Source organism: Callithrix jacchus, chromosome 7 (assembly GCF_049354715.1).
Source record: "Callithrix jacchus isolate 240 chromosome 7, calJac240_pri, whole genome shotgun sequence".
NCBI lineage: Eukaryota > Metazoa > Chordata > Mammalia > Primates > Cebidae > Callithrix > Callithrix jacchus.
This window is the reverse complement of record NC_133508.1, coordinates 37,259,597-37,280,134: the sequence shown is the minus strand read 5'-3', so window position 1 is coordinate 37,280,134 and position 20,538 is coordinate 37,259,597. Positions and strand designations below refer to the sequence as shown.

At 50.9% G+C, this 20,538-nt stretch overlaps 1 pseudogene; it reads left to right on the top strand.

The window, feature by feature from the left end:
- The window catches only part of LOC128928273 (NFAT activation molecule 1-like), a 50,483-nt pseudogene that overhangs the window by 23,516 nt on the left and 6,429 nt on the right, over positions 1–20,538 (top strand).

Here is a 20,538-nt window from a genome sequence, read left to right as displayed (position 1 = left end):
GAGAATTGCTTGAACCCGGAGGCGGAGGAGTTGCTCCACTGTTGTCAGGTCCCTCTCACCTTCAGCCCCTCTCCTCCCCTTTCTGTTCCTCTCTATTTTCTTACAGCCCTCCTCTTCTCCAGAACCTTGCTTCACAGTCCTCACTGACTCCACATCGTTAAACCTATGGGCAGTTCTCATCCCTCACCTCCCTTGATGAATCAGCAGCATCTGACACCCTTGAGCTCTTCCTCCTCCTCAACACACTTTCTTTACGAACATTCCACCCTCTCCTGATCTTCCCCTGCCTCGCTGCCATGCCTCCTCAGTCCCTTTCACTGGTTCCTTCTCCAGAACCAGTGGAAACCTGACCTGCAAAGATTGGAGTAAATGTTGGAGCCCATCCTTCGACCCCTCTCCTCCCATCTTCACTCCCTCCACTGAGTGACCTCATTCAGCCCCAAGGTTCTGAAACCATCTACATCCTGACAACTCCCAACTTTATATTTCCAGCCCAGACATCTCTGAACACAGGAGTCAATCCCATTTGAATGTCTAAATGGCATCTCTTTCAAACCAAACTCCTATTTTTCTTTTCTTTTTCTTTGAGACAGAGTCTTGTTCTTGTAACCCAGCCTGGAGTGCAGTAGCGATATCTTGGCTCACTGCAACTTCCACCTCTCAGGTTCAAGCGATTCTCTTGCCTCAGCCTCCTGAGTAGCTGGGATTATAAGTGTGCACTGCCACACCCGGCTAATTTTTGTAGAGATGGGGTTTCGACATGTTGACCAGGCTGGTCTCGAACTCCTGATCTCAAATGGGGAAGCTGCCCACCTTAGCTTCCCAAAGTGCTGGGATTACAGGCATGAGCCACTGTGCCCGGTCTCAAATTCCAATTCTTTACCCCTCTGTGAGCTTCTTCCCCCCCCAACCCCCCCCCCGCCCCATCTCCTCATCACTGCTCCATCCTTCCTGTTGCTCACTGGAAATGTTGAAGTTGTTCTCTCCATCTGTCTTTCAATCACTGCCCATATCTGATCCATCAGAAAATCTTGCTTCAAAACGTATCCAGAATCCAACTCTTCTTACTGCCCCAGTGCTAACAGTGGTGGGAGCCAGTCCCATTTCTTGCCTGGAGTCCTGCAGTTGGTCTCTAAGCAGCTGGTCTATTTTTATCCTCTCCCCTTCCCATGTCCCCCTACCCCACCCCCACCCCTGTTCATTTTCCACCTGGCAGCAGTCAGTGATCCTGCTAAGCCATAAACAGATCATGGCCCTCTGAGACAGAGACACCAAGATGGGGTTAGATGAGCAAGAGGTTTTGTTTTTGTTTTTGTTTTTGTTTGAGACAGAGTCTCACTCTGTCACCAGGCTGTAGTGCAGTGGCTTGATCTCCACTCACTGCAACCTTCACCACCTGGGTTCAAGCAATTCTCCTGCCTCAGCCTCCCTGGTAGCTGGGACTACAGGCGCCACTACCATGTCCAGCTAATTTTTGCATTTTTAGTAGAGATGGGGTTTTAACATGTTGTCCAGGCTGGTCTCAATCTCTTGACCTTGTTATCCACCTGCCTTGGCCTCCCAGAGTGCTGGGATTTCAGGCATGAGCCACTGTGCCCAGCCTGCTCCCTCATTCTTTCAGCTCTCTGCTTGCATGGGACCTTTCAGTGCAGCCTTTTCCTGACTTTTCTTTCAAAATTGCAGCCTCCCTCCTCTCCTGTCCTGTCCCAGCCTCCCTGTCTGCCTTCTCTGAGTGCCTCCAGTGTCCTCATGGGCACCTTTTACTGAGATGATTGTCAGTCTGGAGCTTCCTCCTCATCCCACACCAGCCTGGCACCCGGCACACAGTAGGTGCTCAAGGATCACCCCCTCTATGATGGGCAGAAGCCTGTTCTTACCTTCCACGGGGCCTGGTGCAGGGAAGGGGGACACCCACTAGCAAATGTGAGATGTCAGGATGTGGTCTGCATCCTCCTTCAGCAGCAGTACTCAGAGCCCCCACCTGCCCAGCGGCTCTGTCCCAGACCTGCCCAGCCCAGCGTCCTCGATCTTGCTCTCAGCCTCCAGTCCCTCCTGCTCCCTCTCTTGCTCTCAGCTGTAGCCAGAGGGATCTTTTTAACACACAACTCTGGTGCCTGGTGAGGAAGGCCTCCAGGGGCTCCCCATTGCCAGTGCCTGGTCTAGAATTGAATTGCTTCTCCAAGGAGTATACTCCTTCCCAAAAAACACCCCTGAATCTCACCCATCACCCCCAATGTCCAAGACCCTCAGACTAGGTTCAGGCCCAAAGATGCTAACCTTAGCTCTGGCCTCAGCCTGCCTGGAGGAAGGCCTTGCCATTGACTTCACACCTCTGACAGTTGGATGACAACTGGGGTCAGCACCATTGCCCACTGGCAGCAGGGGGCAAAGAGCCTGGAAGGCCTGGATCCCGGACAAACAGCCACAGCCCAAGCCCCAGCCCCTAGCCCAGCCCCCAATCCTTAACCCCCAGCCCAGCCCCAGCCCAGCCCCCAACCCCCAGCCCCCAGCCCATACCAGCCCCCAGCCCTCAACCCCCAGCCCAGTCCCCAACCCCCAACACCCAGCCCAGCCCCCAGCCCCCAACCCCCAACCCCCAGCCCCCAACTCCCAGCCCAGCCCAGCCCCCAACCCCAACCCCCAGCTCCCAGCCCAGCCCAGCCCCCAGCCCTCAACCCCCAGCCCAGCCCTCAACCCCCAACACCCAGCCCAGCCCAGTCCCCAGCCCCTACCCCAAATCCCCTATCCCAGCTTAGCCCAGCCCCACAAGCCACCCCCTCCAAGGCCTGTGCAATCTCCCAGCAGACAAACCTAATGGAGGGCCAGGAGGGGATGGTTCAGGGGCTCAGAGGGTGTCCTGTTGCCAAGGCACCCTGCATTTCACAGCCTGGTGATGCAGATCAGACTTTGCATATAGATGTACCCCAGCAGGTCAGACTTGTCGGAGGCTTCACTCAGCAGCTGCTAATTGGTGGCCACCTCCACAGCCTCCCATGCCCTCAGCCCCACAGCTGCTCCCACCCTGCCTGCTGCACCACTGCCTCCTTGCCCACTCGCCCAGTCACCCACTCACCTACTCCTCCACTGTGTGGGCCAGGGGCATGCATTGCCCACCCTCTCTGGGCTCATGTGTTCTGGGCAGCCTGGCTGAGCAGGACAGGAGGGAGAAAACCACCTGTGGGTCCCCAGACCTGCTCCTCTGCCAGGACACAGGCAAGGAGGCTGCTCCCCTCCCTTCTCTCTGTGACCAGAAACGTACAGCTCAGAGAGACTGTCAGATCTTGAGACCTCACAGGGGTCTTGTCCTGAGTGGTGAAGGGTGGAGGGCACAGGACCACAGAGGAACATTCCCATCCTGGGTGCCAGGGTAGTGGGGGTACCTGGTGCTCCAGGCAGGCATGAAGGCCACTGAAGCTAGGGCAGGCCTTGGAAGTTTCTCTCCACTGGAAATGGGGCTTCTTCCTGGGGCAGCCCTGGTCCCTTTCCTACAAGGAGGCAGGTTGAAAGCCCCTCTCCCCAGACCCAGCCTATTTCTGGCTCAAAGACCCCTTGAACTCATCCCCAGGGCCACCCCACCATCCCCGCGCCTGATGCCCTTGAAGTGAGGGTCTCCCAAGCGCCAAATGGTTTATTACTTGGATTTTCATGCCCAGCTGCCTCTTGGTGTCTGCCTCCCTCCCTCCTCCCCTCCCGCCTCCCACCCTCCTCCTGCCTCTGAGCACCACCTGTCTCTCCAGCCTGCCTCAGCAACCCCTGCTTGCCTGTTGCCAGGGAAACCGCCTCCTTGGCAACCAGTCAGCATCCACATGACATGTACACTCAGGAAGGAAAGGCTTCTGCTCTTGCTTAGGCTGTTGGTGGGCTCTGCTGTGAAGCCCAACAGGTTCTGAGGGAGGGTCTGTCTGGTCTGTGATCCCAGAGAGGGGAGGAGGGCAGGCATCATGCATCTCTTGACAATTCAACAGCAGCTTATAAAGCACCTACTGCTTGCCTGCCTATGTGTGGGGCCCTCTACGCACAGTATCTCATTTAATCATGAATTGAACCTGCAAAATAGATGTGATGATTCCCATTTTATAGGTGTGGAAACTGAGGCATGGAGAGGTTAAGGGGTTGCCTTTGGCCGGCAGAAGTCAGAGCTGAGATTTGAACCTACTCTTGTCTGATTTTAAAGCCCCGGTTCTTTTTTGAGACAAAGTCTTGCTGTCACCAGGCTGGAGTGCAGTGGTGTGATCTTGACTCACTGCAACCTCTGCCTCCCAGGTTCAAGTGGTTCTGCTGCCTCAGCCTCCTGAGTAGCTGAGCCTACAGGTGGGCACCACTACACCCAGCTAAGTTTTGTATTTTTAGTAGAGATGGGTTTAACCATGTTGGCCAGTATGGTCTCAATCTCCTGACCTCGTGATCTGCCCACCTTGGCCTCCCAAAGTGCTGGGATTACAGGCGTGAGCCCCCGTGCCCTGCCAAAAGCCCCAGTTCTTTCTACCACCTTAAGGTCTCTGGTCAGGCCTCTCTTAGCTGGGCCAAGAGTGAGTGGGTCCTAGGACACCCATGTGATGGGGAAGCCCCTCATGATAGCTTGTTGGGTGCTAAGCACAGCTGTGGGATCAGGAACCCAGAGACAAACTAGGCATGGTCCCTGCCCTCAAGGGGCTCCCAGTCTGGTGAGATTCGGGTGGGAGCAGGATTCTGACATAATCCAGTACAGGAGCCATGAGGCCCGGGACAGGGCCTCCAACTGCAGCTGAGCTCGACACTCACTTGGGTTTCCTGGGAGGAGGCTTGGGCTGTGGAGAGCCTGTGGTCAAAGAGTGGATGGCAGGAGCTTGAGAATCTCTAGGGAGGCACATATGGGTTAAGGCTACAGCCCAGGTGGCCCGGGATGGGTGGCTGAGGGGAATGAAAGGAAAGTGACAGGACTCTGGAGTCCCCCAGCAGGGTACTGGCCCAATGGCCAGCTAATGTGACCCCAGTGGTTGCCTGGTTATCCTTGAGTACAGGCTGGGGGCAGGGGATGTAGAGGGTGCAGGTGGGTGGCAGGACCCTCACAGGAGCCTGGACTTTGAGCAGGGGCGAAAAGGCAGAGTTCAGGGCGGCATCCTATTGGAGCGGTGGCCACAGGTGTCATTGCAGGGGCCTGCTGGCTGCCAGGCCCTTGAGAACCTAGGGACAGGCAGGGACAGCAGGAGGAGATCTGGCCCTTCCGCTGGCCAGCCAGGTGGAAGCCTGGATAAAATTTGCCAGGTGGAGCACAAGGCTTTACTGGAGTCCTAAAGTGGGCTTAGGGAGGTGGCAGAGAACAGAGAGGGGTCAGCCCTGTACAGGCAAGGAAGGGGCGAGGTGACTCTGGGAACCTGGGTGGCAGGTGCAAAGGTGTGGCCAGGCTCCACCCTCCCCTGGGCTCCCATGGCGGAGTGTGTAACAGGCAGGGAGGCCAGCTGCTGGGGCCAGAAACTGTCCTTCTGCACACCTGCCCCTGATCTTGGCACACTGTCTCTTGCAGGCTCTGCAGCACCATAATACAGAGGTCTATGCCTGCATTGAGAGTGAGACTGGCAGCTCACACACCACCATGCACAGCCCCGTCTCCAAGGTACACAGGGTCGGGGCCGCAAGCCTGGCTTCTCACTGCATCTCACCCTCCCATCATGGGTGAAGTGGGGGGCAAATGGGACATAGAAATGAGCCACCTGCTGTGGAATCCCAGCCCTCTCCTGGTGGCAGCTGGCAAGTTGGTTAGGACTGGAGGGTTTGAGTTCCTGCTCCGTCCCTTAGCCACTGTGCAGCCCTGGGTGACGCAACTAACTTCTCTGTGTCTGAATCTCCCTGTGTGCAGACTGAGCCACCTAACTGTACTCACCTCGGAGACTTTCAGTGAGGGTAGAAGGTTGTGCTGAGGGAGCTGCCTGGGACCCACTGTGCCCACACACTGTGAGCCAGTGTAACCGCCACGGGCACAGTATCCACACTGGCCAAGCACAGGGGGTGTAAGGCTTCCAGCTGCCCCCAGGCCAGTGTTAGCTCAAGTCTGGAGCTAGAGTGTGAACTGTTAGAAGCTGGGTTTTGGGTCAGGGCTCTGCGATGGTCATGACAGAGCCTCAGGCATATTATGCAACCATACCTTCTCTCAAACCTCCTTGCTCATCTGTAAAGTGGGTGAGCAATGCTTTCCTGCAATACCAGCTGCTCCTAAGTTCAGATGTGTTCCAAGTTGAATGACATCTGCACCAGAGCTGTCAGCACTGTGAAGTGTGAGGTGTCATTCAGCCAGAACGGCAGCTTCTGGGCATGTTGGAGCACCCGTCAGGGAGGGCGGGAGGCTGGCACTTGGCCTTCTGGCCCAGGCCGGCACTATTTGTTAAATTGCCTATTCTCATAGCCCTTTCTATACTCAGCCCTCAACTGACCCCAAGTGAAAGCAGGGTTTCCCCTGGCCTGGGACCCCAAGGGATGTCTGGGCTGTCTCAGGCAGTGCCCAACCTGTGCCAGGCTCTGGGGTGCTGGTCAGGAGAACTAGGCATGTCCCTGGCCTCTGGGAATGACAGTCTGTAGGAACAGGTCACTGATCCCATGGACACACAGTGGTATTTGTAGCCCTCTTGTGAGGGGTGGTCTTCTGGGAGGGACCAGCCAGGGCGGGGAGCAGGGAGGGGTCCTCGGACCCTACCATGAGCCAGTAACCAGATGAATAGGAGGCAGTTGGAACAGGTGAGTCTACGGGACGAGGCGCATCCCAGACAGAGGGCAGAAGGCTGAGGGCAGAGCTGTGGGGGAAGCTCTGAGGCTATAAGGGGAGGCCCATGTGGCTGGAGGGCAGAGAGCAGGAGTGGGGTAAGGTGGTAGGGGAAGAGGCTGGGAGGTGGCCTTGGAGACAGAGGGCAGGCCCTCCATCCAAGCTACACAGGAAGTGATAGAGTTACTTATGTCAAGGGACAAATCAACCACACCAAACACAGGGGGTACTTCTTGGGACGTATTTAGTGTGCTATAACCAGACAGTTGGCAGGGAGAAAAAAGAAAGACCCCCTTGGCCAGGCGGGGTGGCTCATGCAACGCCTGTAATCCCAGCACTTTGGGAGGCCAAGGTGGGTGGATAACCAGGTGGGGAGATCAAGACCATCCTGGAACATAGTGAAACCCCATCTTTAAAAAATAAAAAAAAAACTTTGCCAGGCACAGTGGCTCACGCCTGTAATCCCAGCACTTTGGGAGCCCAAGGCAGGTAGATCATGAGGTTAAGAGGTCAAGGCCATCCTGGTCAACAAGGTGAAACCCCATCTCTACTAAAAATACAAAAATTAGCTGGGCATGGTGGCATGCGCCTGTAATCCCAGCTACTCAGGAGGCTGAGGCAGGAGAATTGCTTGAACCCAGGAGGTGGAGGTTGTGGTGAGCCGAGATTGTGCCATTGCACTCCAGCCTGGATAACAAGAGTGAAACTCCGTCTCAAAAAAAAAAAAAGGCCGGGTGTCGTGGCTCACGCCTATAATCCCAGCACTTTGGGTGGCCGAGGCAGGCGGATCACGAGGTCAAGAGATCGATACCATCCTGGCCATGGTGAAACCCCGTCTCTACTAAAAATACAAAAATTAGCTGGGCATGGTAACATGCACCTGTGGTCCCAGCTACTCGGGAGGCTGAGGCGGAAGAATCGCTTGAACCCAGGCTGAGGTTGCAGTGAGCCGAGATTGCACCACTGCACTCCAGCTTGCAGCCTGGCGACAGAGTAAGACTCTGTCTCAAAAAAAAAAAAAAATAGAAGGACATAGAGTGTACTACGTGCCTGTAAGCATGGCATGTCTAACAGCTACAGAGGATAGGGCTTCACAAAGTTATTAGCATACTTACTCTTTAACAAGAAAGGAAACTTTAAAAAGGAACATTTCTACTTCCTACAACCGAGTTTCACTCTTGTTGCCCAATATGGAATGCAGTGGTGAAATCTTGTCTTACTGCAACCTCCCCCTCCGAGGTTCAAGTGATTCTCCTGCTTCAGCCTCCCATGTAGCTGAGATTATAAGCACCTGCCACCATGCCCAGCTTATTTTTTTTTTAATAGAGATGAGGTTTCACCATGTTGACCAGGCTGGTCTCGAACTCCTGACCTCAGGTGATCCACCCACATTGGCTTCCCAAAGTGGTGAGATTATAGGTGTGAGCCATCATGCCTGGCCTGTTATTCTTTTTCATGGCTGCATAATATTCCACAGTGTATGTGCCACATTTTCTTTCCTTTTTTCTCTCTCTTTTTTTTTTTTTTTTTTTGAGATGAAGACTTGCTCTGTCATCCAGGCTGGAGTGCAGTGGCAGGATCCTGGCTCACTGAAACCTCCACATCTTGGGTTCAAGTGATTCTTCTGCTTCAGCCTTCTGAGTAGATGGGATTATAGGTGCACACCACCACACCTAGCTAATTTTTGTATTTTTAGTAGAGAGGGTGTTTTATCATGTTGGCGAGGGTGGTCTCAATCTCTTGACCTCAAGATCTGCCCACCTTGGCCTCCCAAAGTGCTGGGATTACAGGCATGAGTGAGCTTGTCTGGCCACATTTTCTCTATCCAGTCTATCATTAATGGGCGTTTGGGTTGGTTCCATATCTTTGCTATTGTAAATAGCTCTGCGATAAACATACGTGTGCATGTATCTTTATGGTAGGTTGATTTATAATCCTCTGGATATATACCCAGTAATGGGATTGCTGGGTCAAATGGTATTTCTGGCTCTAGATCCTTGAGGAATTGACACACTGTCTTCCACAATGTCTGAACTCATTTACACTCCCACCAACAGTGTAAAAGCATTCCTGTTTCTCCACAGCCTCGCCAGGATCTACTGTTTCTTGAGTTTTTGATAATTGCCATTCTGACTAGTGTGAGATGCTATCTCACTGGGGTTTTGATTTGCATTTCTCTAATGATCGGTGATGAGGAGATTTTTACATATGTTTATCATCTGCATAAATGTCTTCTTTTGAGAAGTGTCTGTTCATATTTTTTGCCCACTTTTTTGTTTTTCTTTTTTTGTTCGTTTGTTGGTTTCTTATAAATTTATGTAAGTTCATTGTAGATTCTGGATATTAGAACTTTGTCAGATGGGTGGATCATGAAAATTTTCTCCCATTCTGTAGGTTGTTCGCCTGGTCAATTTTTTGTATTTTTAGTAGTGACAGGGTTTCACATGTTTGCCAGGCTAGTCTCAAACTCTTGACCTCAGGTGATCCTCCCACTTTGGCCTCCCAAAGTGCTGGCATTAGAGGTGTGAACCACTCCCCCAGCCAAAAGAGATGCCTAGAAAGACATAAGACCCTGGACAGAAATAATAGGAAATGTGATGACAACATCTTAGAAGCTGGAAGCGGATGGATGAGTTACTCACCTAACAGATCCCAGACAGATAAGCCCTAAGGCAATGTGGGCAAAGCCTGGAAAGGCTCAGACGCCTCAGAAAGCAGCAGCGGCTAAATGTCTGCTGGAAAAGAAGTTAGATCAGGACTTTTGCTTTTGGCTCCCGTGGAGAAGTCTGCAAGGGATCAGTGATCCCACAGCTGCAGAACAGCTGGAAAGCTGGACACCAACTTGGCAAAGCAAAGCAGAGCAAACTCAGAAGGACAGCAACCTCCTGGAAGGCATTAGAAACTGCCCAAGTGACCAAGTAGGAGGGGATACAGTCCTGGAGAAGGGGAACCACCTCTAGAGTAGATTGTCCCTCAGGCCCTCTGCTCACTTGGGAAGCTAAGAATGCAAACATCTTGAACAGGGGGATGCCACTTAAAGGCAGAGACCAGCCAGCCATGGTGGCTCATGCCTATAATCCCAGGACTTTGGGAGGCTGAGGTGGTCGGATCATAAGGTCAGGAGATTGAGACCGTCCTGGCTAACACAGTGAAACCCCATCTCTATTAAAAATACAAAAATTAGCCGGGTGTGGTGGCACACACCTGTAGGCACCAAAGACAATAATTTTTTTTTGAGATGGACTTTCACTTTTGTCAGCCAGGCTGGGGTGCAGTGGTGCGATCTCAGCTCACTGCAACCTCCGCCTCCCAGGTTTAACTGATTCTCCTGCCTCAGCCTCCTGAGTAGCTGGGATTACAGGTGCCTGCCACCACATCCAGCTAATTTTTGTGGGGGCTTTTTTGTATTTTTTTTTAAGAAGGGGTTTCACCATGTTGATCAGGCTGGTCTTGAACTCCCGACCTCAGGTGATCCACTCGCCTTGGTCTCCAAAGTGCTTGAATTACAGGCATGAACCACCACGCCCAGCCTTTTTTTGTATTTTTAGTAGAGACAGGATTTTGCCATGTTGGCCAGGCTGGTCTTGAACTCCTGACTTCAGGTGATCCACCTGCCTCAGTCTCCCAAAGTACTGGAGTTACAGGTGAGAGCCACCCACCCAGCCACACTTACCTTCTTACCTACAGTGCCCTTATCATCTTAGCTGGATCCTATATTTGCAGGTATGCAATGCTCACTGAATTTCTCCATTCATGTCTTGGTTGTTAAAGCTCATCTTCCAGACGTTTCTTCAACAAGGGACCTGAGGAGCTACCTTCCCTGCATTCTAGACCCGTGAAAATGCTAGCCTGCAGCATTTACTATTTAAAACCAGTTAGGCTGGCTATAAAGTTCTTGGGTCCTACTTTCTCTCTCTGAGGATAGGGTAAACACAGTCTAACACTGAATGCTGCTACGGAAACTTCTGAGGTCACTCTTTGGGTGATATTATCTTTCTGCCCAGGTATCCAAAGAATTCTTTATTTAAAGTTCAGTTGCTTTATGCAGATGATCATTCTGCATCTGTTTTTCTTGGGACATAATGTGCCTGTTCTTTTATAAAATTTACTTTTCCTTTTTATCTAAATTACACATGTACATTGTGTCAATTAGTCCTATAAGACTTATAATTAAGAAGCCGGTCATGGTGGCTCATGTTTGTATTCCTAGGACTTTGGGAGGCTGAGGCCAGGAGTTCAAGACCAGCCTGGGCAACATAGCAAGATCTCCGTCTCTACAAAAATATTTAAAAATTAGGCCAGGCATGGTGGCTTATACCTGTAATCCCTGAAATTTGGGGGGTTAAGGCAGGTGGATCAGTTGAGGTAAGGAGTTCGAGACCATCCTGACCAACATGATGAAAACCCATGTCTATTAAAGATACAAAAAATTAGGCCGGGCGCGGTTGCTCACACCTTTAATCCCAGCACTTTGGGAGGCTGAGGCGGGTGGATCATGAGGTCAAGAGATTGAGATGGTCCTGGTTAACAAGGTGAAACCCTGTCTTTTTTTTTTTTTTGGAGGCAGAGTTTTGCTCTTGTTACCCAGGCTGGAGTGCAATGGCGTGATCTTGGCTCACTGCAACCCCTGCCTCCTGGGTTCAAGCAATTCTGCCTCAGCCTCCTGAGTAGCTGGGATTATAAGCATGTGCTAATTTTTTGTGTTTTTAGTAAAGATGGGGTTTCATTATGTTGACCAGGATGGTCTCGATCTCTTGACCTCGTGATCCACCCACCTCAGCCTCCCAAAGTGCTGGGATTACAGACGTGAGCCACTGCACCCGGCCAAAACCCTGTCTCTACTAAAATACAAAAAATTAGCCAGGAGTGGTGATGCATGCCTGTAGTCCCAGCCACTCAGGAGGTTTCAGTGAGCTGAGATTGTGCCACTGCACTCCAGCCTGGTGAAAGAGCAAGACTCTGTCTCAAAAAAATAAAATAAAATAATACAAAAAGCTACGCAGGAGGCTGAGCCAGGAGAATCACTTGAACCCAGGAGGCAGAGGTTGCAGTAAGGCAAGAGCACACCACTGTTCTCCAGCCTGGGTGACAGAGTGAGAATCAGTCACACACACACTCACACACAAAACCAGAAATACCTCTTTGACTTTTAAGGTCATACATTGTCAGTAATTGTCAGTAAGTTTCTTCAGGCTGCAGTTTTGTTAACAAGCATTAAGAACATTGTTATTTTATTTATTTATTTTTTTAAGACGGGCTTTCACCATGTTGGTCAGGCTGGTCTTGAACTCCCGACCTCAGGTGATCTTGGCCTTAAAAGTGCTTGGATTACAGGTGTGACCCACTATGCCCGGCCCATTGTTATTGTTAATTCCATATTGACAGGGCAACTGCTGTGACACTGGCTGGCTCAGCAAGGGACAGGAAGCAGAGGAGAAAGGATGAAGGCAGGGAGGGAAGAATCCCAAGGGGAACATTGGGTGGAGGTGATTATTTTGAGAAATCTGGCTGACAGGTGGAGGGAGGAATCTGCTTTGTTTTTGTTTTCTTGTTCTTTTCTTAGGTTGGGAGAGGCTCCAGCTTGCTCATGGGTAGGGTGGAAAGTGCTAGTAGCCATAAGGGTGCATCCATCAGAATTCTTTCTTCTACAAGGGCAAGAGGCTGGGTGTGTAATCCCCACACTTTGGGAGGCCAAGGTGGGTGGATCACCTGAGGTCCCGAGTTGGAGATAGGGTGAAGCCCTGTCTCTACTAAAAATACAAAACTAGCTGGGTGTGATGGTGCACACCTTTAGTCCCAGCTACTAGGGAGACTGAGGCTCTCTAATCTCTCGAACCAAGGAGGCTATGACAGTGAGCCAAGATCCTGCTACTGCACTCCAGCCTGGGCGACAGAGCAAGACTCTGTCTTGGAAAAAAATCGAAAGAAAGAATGCAGTTCGTCTGGTTAAACCAAACCATATAACAGGAAAGCCCAGGTGGGGGTGGAAGCAGGGACATCACCAGATTAGGCCCAGCTGGACATGGCTCCACTGATGCCCTGGCTCAGTTCTGTGTGTGTAACCAGCTCCATTTGTTGGAGACTGGGCTCTCTTTTGAGATGGGCCCTCCCCTCATGTGGCAATGAGATGTCACCTAGTCTAGAAAAAGACAGCACACCTAAAAGCCATCCAGAAGAGGACACACCTCTATCCCAGACTTCTCTCATCACATCATGTGGGTCACATCATCTCTGGACCAGTCTCTGGCCAGATGTGGTGAATTGTCCACGGTCAGAAATAACCAGGTCCATGTATGTGTCTTTCCACAATGTCAGGCTTTTAGTGATGCTGTTTCTTTTTTTTTCTTTTTTCTTTGTTTTCTTTTTTTTTGAGACAGAGTTTCACTCTTGTTACCCAGGCTGGAGTGCAATGGCGCGATCTCGGCTCACTGCAACCTCTGCCTCCTGGGTTCAGGCAGTTCTCCTGCCTCAGCCTCCTGAGTAACTGGGACCACAGGCATGTGCCACCGTGCCCAGCTAATTTTTGTATGTTTAGTAGAGACAGGGTTTCACCTTGTTGATCAGCATGGTCTCAATCTCTTGACTTCATGATCTACCCGCCTCGGCCTCCCAAAGTGCTGGGATTATAGGCGTGAGCCCATCACAAATGCCATGAGCAGCCAGGTACGGTGGCTCACGCACCCAGCCTAAAAATAATAATTTAATAAAAGTGACAGGTGCCTGTAATCCCAGCTACTAGGGAGGCTGAGGCTCGATAATCTCTTGAACCCAGGAGGTCGAGGTTACAGTGAGCCAAGATTGTGCTACTGTACTCCAGTCTGGACAACAGAGCAAGACTCTGTCTCAAAGAAAAAAAGATAGAGTTAGTTATGTCAAGGGACAGATCAACCACACCAAACACAGGGGGTACTTCTTGGGATGTATTTAGTGTGCTATAACCAGACAGGTGGCAGAGAGAAAAAAGAAAGACCCCCCTTGGCCGGGCGGGGTGGCTCATGCAACGCCTGTAATCCCAGCACTTTGGGAGGCCATGGTGGGCAGATCACCAGGTCGGGAGATCAAGACCATCGTGACTAACATAGTAAAACCCTGTCTCTAAAAAATAAAAAATAAAAAAAATACAACTTTGCTGGGCACAGTGGCTCACACCTATAATCCCAGCACTTTGGGAGGCAAAGGTGGGTGGATCACGAGGTCAAGAGATCGAGACTATCCTGGTCAACAAGGTGAAACCCCACCTCTGCTAAAAATACAAAAATTAGCTGGGCATGGTGGCGCACGCCTGTAGTCCCAGCTACTCGGGAGGCTGAGACAGGAGAATTGCTTGAACCCAGGAGGCAGAGGTTGCGGTGAGCCGAGATTGCGCCATTGCACTCCAGCCTGGGTAACAAGAGCGAAACTCCGTCTCAAAACAAAAAAGAAGAAAAAGAGATCCAGACCATCCTGGTCAACATGGTGAAACCCCGTGTCTACTGAAAATACAAAAAATTAGCTGGGCATGGTGGCATGTGCCTGTAGTCCCAGCTACTCAGGAAGCTGAGGCAGGAGAATTGCCTGAACCCAGGAGGTGGGGTTTCGGTGAGCGGAGATCATGCCATTGCACTCCAGCCTGGGTAACAAGAGCGAAACTCTATCTCCAAACAAACAAACAAACAAACAAACAAAAAGGAGCTGGGCATGGCTGTGCACATTTGTGGTCCCAGCTACTCAGGAGGCTGAGGCAGGAGGCTCACTTGTACCTGGAAGGTCAAGGCTGCAGTGAGTTGTGATCATGTCATTGCACTCCATCCTGAGCAACAGAGTGAGACACTGTCTCTAAATAGTAACAATAATAATGATAATAATGAATCCCAGCCTGGGTAAGATGCTGTTGCAGAAAAGTAAAAATCTGCCCACACCCACCCTAGAGGCAGATTCTAACCCCAGGCAGACCACTCCCTTCTTTCACAAGCACCACTTGTGGGTTCTTCATCTCCAGCCAGAAAGCCAGCCACAAGCCATGCCTTCCCTTCCTCTCGGAGCCTGCGTGCTCAACCTTAGGAGGAAAGGAACCTGCAAGGGTGCTCGTAGGGAGAGAAAAGGGGCACACTGGGCTCAGGAGCAGAAGGGGTGCTCCAGGGTCAGGAGAGCCCAGGGTAGCGTGGGCCAGGCTGTGCTTCCAGGACAGGGTTTCACAGATGAGCAAACTAAGTCCAGGGCAGGTCAGACATGAGGGATCTTCTGTTCCCCACTTCTTCCTCCATGCCCTGGCCCCTGAAGCTCTCCCTACAGCCAGGGCAGTTCAGGCTAGAAAATAATTTGGCCTCAAAGGCTGCTGCAGCATTGGAGGCCAGGCAAATTTGAATTCCAACCTCTGCTTGTCTTTTTCTTTCTTACCTTTTTTTTTTTTGAGACAGAGTTTTGCTCTTGTTGCCCAGGCTGGAGTGCACTGGTGTGATATCGGCTCACCGCAACCTCCGCCTCCCTCTGTGTTCAAGTGATTTTCCTGCCTCAGTATCCCAAGTCGCTGGGATTACAGGCATTCACCACCATGCCTGGCTAATTTTTTTTTTGAAATGGAGTTTTGCTCTTGTTACCCAGGCTGGAGTGCAATGGCACCATCTCGGCTCACCGCAACCTCTGCCTCCTGAGTTTAGGCAATTCTCTTGCCTTAGCCTCCTGAGTAGTTGGGATTACAGGCACATGCCACCATGCCCAGCTAATTTTTTGTATCTTTAGTAGAGACGGGGTTTCACCATTTTCATCAGGATGGTCTCGATCTCTTGACCTCATTATCCACCCGCCTTGGCCTCCCAAAGTGCTGGGATTACAGGCTTGAGCCACCGCGCCTGGCCGACCTGGTTAATTTTTTATATTTTTTGTAAAGACAGAGTTTCTCCATGCTAGTCAGGCTGGTCTGGAACTCCCAACCTCGGGTGATCCTCCTGCCTTGGCCTCCCAAAGTGCTGGGATTACATGAGTGAGCCATCGCACCTGGCCAACAGTCTCCATTTTTTCATCTGTAAAATGGGGATGATAGAAGTGTGATGACAACCTCAGAGGGTTGTAAGATTAAACAAGCTGTAAGGACGCAGTTTCCCCAGGCATAGCCAGGAAAAGCTTGTGGGTCTGTGCACAGCTCGAGTGATGGCTACCATAAGAAAGTCATTCCTGGCCAGGCACAGTGGCTCATGCCTGTAATCCCAGCACTTTGGGGGACTGAGGTGGGTGAATCACCCAAAGTCAGTTCAATACCAGCCTGACCAACATGGTGAAACCCCTTTTCTACTAAAAATACCAAAAATTAGCTGGGTGTAGTGGCAGGTGCCTGTAGTTCCAGCTACTTGGGAGGCTGAGATAAGAGAATTGCTTGAACCCAGGAGGTGGATTGCAGTGAGCCGAGATGATGCTATTGCACTCCAGCCTGGGCAACAAGAGTGAAACTCCATCGAAGAGAGGAAGGAAGGAAGGAAGGAAGGAAGGAGGGAAGGAGAGAGAAAAAGGAAGGAAGGAAGGAAGGAAGGCAAGCAAGCCAGCCAGCCATTCCTGGCCAGGCATAGTGGCTCACATCTTTTTTTTTTTGGAGACAGAGTTTCGCTCTTGTTACCCGGGCTGGAGTGCAATGGCGCGATCTCGGCTCACTGCAACCTCTTCCTCCTGGGTTCAGGCAATTCTCCCACCTCAGCCTCCTGAGTAGCTGGCATTACAGGCATATGCCACCAAGCCCAGCTAATTTTTTGTATTTTTAGTGGTTTCACCATGTTGACCAGGATGGTCTCGATCTCTTGACCTCGTGATCCACCCACCTCGGCCTTCCAAAGTGCTGGGATTACAGGCATGAGCCACTACGCCCGGCCAATTTCATTTTATTTATACAGACAGGATCTCACAGTTACCCAGTTTAGAGTGCAGTGCTGCAATCATAGCAGTCGCACTGCTGGGCTCAAGCTGTTCTCCAGCCTCAGCCACCATAGGAGCTAGGACTACAGATGTGCACCACTGTACCCAGCCTGGAATTACGTTTTGTTTTTTTTATTTTATTTTTGAGATGGCGTCTAGCTCTGTCATTCAGGCCAGCGTGTGGTGGTGCGATCTCTGCTCACTGCAAGCTCTGCCTCCTGGGTACAAGTGATTCTCCTGCCTCAGCTTCTGAGCAGCTGGGATCACAGGTGCCCGCCATCACGGCTGGCTAAGTTTTGTATTTTTATTTCTTTTTAATTTTTATTTATTTTTTCTTTTTAAAGATGGGGTTTCACCATGTTGGTCAGGCTGGTCTTGAACTCCTGACCTCAGGTGATCTGCCCGCCTTGGCCTCCAAAGTGCTTGGATTACAGGCATGAGCCAACCACGCCCAGCCAAGGTTTGTATTTTTAGTAGAGACAGGTAGTCACCATATTGGCCAGGCTGGTCTCGAACTCCTGACCTCAGGTGATCCACCCATCTCAGACTTCCAAAGTGCTGGACCGTACCTGGCCTGGAATTACTTTTTAAATTCACACTGTAATTTTGGATTAGAATTTGTATTTGTCTTGTGACAATCTTTTCTTTTCTTTGACAGAATCTCTGTTGCCCAGGCTGGAGTGCAGTGGTACGATCTCGGCTCACTGCAACCTTCACCCGCTAGGTTCAAGTGATTCTCCTGCCTTGGCTTCCCAAGTAGCTGGGACTACTGGAGCACACCACCATGCCCGGCTAATTTTTTGTATTTTTTTTAACCGGGCATGGTGGCTCATGCCTGTAATCCCAGCACTTTGGGAGGCTGAGGCAGGAGAATCACAAGGTCAGGTTAGTCATCCTGGCTAACACAGTGAAACGCCACCTCTACAGAAAAAAAAAGATTAGCCAGGCATGGTGGCACGTGCCTGTAGTTCCAGCTACTTGGGAGGCTGACGCAAGAGAATCACTTGAACTCAGGAGGTAGAGGTTTCAGTGAGCCGGATCGAGCCATTGCACCCTAGCCTGGGTGACAAAGTGAGACTCCATCTCAAAAAAAAAAAAAAAATTGTATTTTTAGTAGAGATGCCTTTCACCACATTGTCCAGGCTGGTCTTGAACTCCTGACCTCAAATGATCCACCTGCCTCAGCCTCCCAAAATACTGGAATTACAGGCATGAGCCACTGTGCCTGGCTTTGTGGCAATATTTTTTCTTTTCCTTTTCTTTTTTTATTTTTTAGATGGAGTTTTGCTCTTGTTGCCTAGGCTGCAGTGCAATGGGGCAATCTCTGCTCATTGCAACCTCTGCCTCCTGGGTTCAAGTGATTCTCCTGCCTCAGCCTCCAGAGTAGCTGAGATTACAGGCATGCACCACCATGCCTGGCTAATTTTTTGTGTTTTTAGTAGAGATGGGGTTTCTCCATGTTGGTCAGGTTGATCTCCAACTCCAGACCTCAGGTGATCTGCCCGTCTCAGCCTCCCAAAGTGCTGTGATTACAGGCATGAGCCACTGCACCTGGCTGCCCCTTGTGGCAATATTTTCATAGTGAATTTTCTTTATATACAAAAGGAGTGTTCATCATCTCCATTTTGCATTATATTTTTACATTTTTTTCTATATTTGAATTAGTTGAATTTTCCTGGAGTGAAAATTAACAGGAAGTTTTGGCAGAAATTGGGAGAGAAGCCAGAGCAGTTCTCTGGGTTTCTCTGGTGAAAGGCTCCCTCCTCTATTGCCATGGTAATGGCTTTTAAAATGTGGCCTTTCTCCAGGAGAATTGCTTGAACCTGGGAGGCAGAGGTTGCAGTGAGCCAAGATTGTGCCATTCACTCCAGCCTGGGTAACAAGAGCGAAACTCCAACTCAAAAAAAAAGAAAATGTGGCCTTTCTCTGCTTGCACTCCTCCTTCACCTCCAGAGCCTAATCTGGCTCAAGAGGTCATCTGCCTCCAGCCCTGAGTGCTCCCAGTTCATTACGGCCATAGCTCCTGCCTTCCACCATATCCTTTTTAGAAGTGGTCTTTTCTGGGGTTTTTCACTCCTGAGCCCCCTGCCTCCCCCTCATCCCCCGCACTGCCATGTCTGCTGCTGGCAGGTACTTTGGGTCACGTTCACTCATGGTTGGGAGTTTATGGGTTTTTCTGCCTCTTACCCTTGTCTTTCCCCGTGTTGCTTTGTATAATTTGGTAGAAAAGGGAAAATCCAGAGCTAAGCTGCTGCCTTGTTTTCCTCCTGGCATGAAGTCTTCACCTCCGTGAGTTTTCTGTTTGTAACGTCCACCCAGAGAGCAAGACCACCTGCTTGGTTTCTGGCTTCTGAGGACATTCAAGTCTTGGAGTGTTGGGAAGAAAAATATTTTGTAACCTCTGCTCTGAAAACAGCCCTTCTTACAAACAGCTCCTCTTTTCCTTCTTTTTTGAGTCAGAGTCTCACTATTTCACCAAGGCTAGGGTGCAGTGGTGCGATTTCAGCTGACTGTAACCTCTGCCTCCCAGGTTCAAACGATTCTCCTGCCTCAGCCTCCTGAGTAGCTGGGATTACAGATGCATGCCACCACGCCCAGATAACTTTTGTAATTTTTAGTAGAGACAGGGTTTCACCATATTGGACAGGCTGGTCTTGAACACCTGACCTTGTGATCCACCTGCCTCAGCCTCCCAAAGTGCTGGGATTACAAGTGTGAGCCACCACATCTGGCCACAAACAGCCCTTCTTATGCCAATCACTTCCTCCTAAAATCTGTCATTCTTACTTCTTGGGTAGAAATATTGTATTTATTTGTACCCTGAAAGATTATGGGGACCAGGGGTGGGGCACAGGACAGTGGGCCCTCCAGCCAGGGTTTAGAAGCTCTGGGTGTTGAATTTTCACACCAAGGAGGATCTGAGTTCTAAGGTCAAGGAGCCCACCTGCTCCTCTGATGGACAAAGCAGTGAAGGCCCAGGAAGGGGCAGAGGTGGGTCCAAATTGCAGCAGATGTGGAAGTGGGCAGGCCGGACCTGGATCTGAATTCTGCAGTCCATGCTGCTTCCTGGCTCTGCGGCCTTCCGCTTCAGATCCCTCAGGGTCCTTGGTGCCTTGGGTCTGTGCTAAGGTGTTACTTATCACATGCAGTTAGCAGCAGGTGCCTATGTGTGCCCAAGGTTAGAGCATTTGGTTAGTCCTGCACCCGCTCCACTGTGCAGAAGGGAATCTGAGGCCCAAAAAGGAAAGTGACCTCTGTAAGGTGACACAGCAAGTCATCCTCTTGACCTCACTGGTGAGTGGGCCAAGGACAGCTTCCTAGTTCTGCACTTGAGAGTTTTCAAAACACTCCTTACTTGTTTAATACATATGCCTGAGCCCTAGGCTGGGTTAGTCTCTGCCTGCAAAGCATTCACAGCCTGATGGGGAACACACACACACACACACACAGTAGGGCAGCATGCTCATACACACAGTAGGGTAGCCTGCTTACACACGGATACAGTAGGACAGCATACTCACACACACAGACACACAGTAGGGCAGCATTCTCACACACACACAGCAAGGGAGCATCCGCTCTCACACACACGCACTCAGTAGGGCAGCATGCTCACACACACACACAGCAGGGCAGCACATGACAGCCGAGGCTGCAGCATGGGGAGCAGGGATGCTGCGGCCAGCAGACCACACTGTGTTGCTCCCTAGCTCCAGTGCCACTGCAGCCCACTAACTTTTCTGAAAGTTAAATAGGAGAGCAGGGCTGGGATTGGCTGGAGTAGTACCTACAGCCCTCACGGGGGTCAAGCTGAGGTAAGACAACCTGCCCACCCCATTGTTTGGGCTAGGACCACCTGACTTCCAGCTGTGTCCTCAGCAAGTGGAAGAACCTGGCAGGCTCCCCACCTTCTCTGCACAAAGGCT